General features: G+C 29.2%; 1 protein-coding gene across 1 annotated transcript in view; it reads right to left on the bottom strand.

Annotated features, from left to right (window-relative positions):
* Positions 1 to 854, bottom strand: part of LOC106681682 (arylsulfatase B) — a gene marked incomplete in the record, with an annotated part of 8,267 nt that extends 7,413 nt beyond the window's left edge. The window contains 1 exon segment of the mRNA XM_024361197.2: positions 761 to 854.
* Positions 855 to 1,372: the final 518 nt, after the last annotated feature.

Here is a 1,372-nt window from a genome sequence, read left to right as displayed (position 1 = left end):
TTAGTATTCTGTGAAAAAAAACAAATCGACGGTAATTTAAATAACCGTTAAATACATACAGAGAAAAGGTGGCCTAGGATAAGATATAAAATTTCTAAAATTATTTAAAATATTTTTTTCTCTGCTCCTAGGACACATTGGCAAGAACTCTCAGATTTGCATCTATTAATTTTTTTATCTTGTATCATTAAAAAAGAGTTCATTGAAATTACTAATCCCACGTGCGTAGCCTTCACTTGTGAATCATTTTTTTTTGGAGAGGCTTTTACATCTAAAATACATTTATCAGTATAACAAACATTATTCTTCTTTAAAAAACACAGTTAAAAGGTTTAGGTTATTTTACCAACTTATAGCAATATTTCCAGTAGTAGTACTAATGACATATAATTTTAATAATGTGACTGGGATGAAGATTTTTGAAATGGCCACTGGAAAAGGCCGAAACGTTGCAAAAATGTGAGCAACATATATATGTATAGAATAAAACTTATTATTATGAGTTTTATTTTAAATAATATGGTCCTAAAGAGGTTTTGATTGATATTTTAAAAGATATGTTTTGATTTAAGTCTCTTGATGTGTTATTTCGAAATATTTCATATGTCTTTGACCCATTTATTTTTTTTTTATGATTGATTTATCGTTTCTAAATATTTGAATAAAAATGATGCAAGGGTTTTTTATCTGTTGCTCATACCATGCTATATCTATTATTACATATAAATCATCCATACATACTGAATCTCTTAATCCATACCAAATCGTCCGCTACTATAAAAACGATGTTAGGTCTTTCACATCCGTTGGGACATACATGAAACACCAAGACAAAAACGATAACTGCGAAGATGAAAGAAGTCATCTTCAAGACTAGCCAAGCACGGCAGACTGTCTCCATTTATATACCTTCTTGCCATATCAAGATAGTCAAGATAGTAGATAGCTTAGTAATCCGTTTAGATCCGATCCAAGATATATTTTGTAATATAATCTGTACCAAAACACAATAATTTATTCCCTTATATCGATGAGATTCGTCTAAAATAAGTTCATTATTTCATCGTAGTCTGATAAAAAATTAAGTTAAAGAAAAATAAATCTAGCCTTTATGCCAAGCATTGCTGTTTAAGGGAAATGGTTTTTTTTTTTTTTAATTAAACGGTCCTACCATGTAAAAAAAAGTTTATGCATAAATAGTTACTACTTCAGAAATACTGTATAAATATATGTTTTGCTTTTGCAGGATGTTATCTCAAGGTAGATTACGACTATAAATGCGCTAAGACTATAACACGTGGATGTTGAACATGATAAGCTTAACATATTAAAACTAACAAGATTAAAAACAAATCTACTGCGGTACGCGCAT

This window comes from Halyomorpha halys, unplaced genomic scaffold, assembly GCF_000696795.3.
Source record: "Halyomorpha halys isolate HHAL.00 unplaced genomic scaffold, Hhal_1.1 Scaffold359.1, whole genome shotgun sequence".
Lineage (NCBI taxonomy): Eukaryota > Metazoa > Arthropoda > Insecta > Hemiptera > Pentatomidae > Halyomorpha > Halyomorpha halys.
The sequence above is the reverse complement of the archived record's forward strand: the minus strand, read 5'-3'. Positions and strand labels throughout refer to the sequence as shown.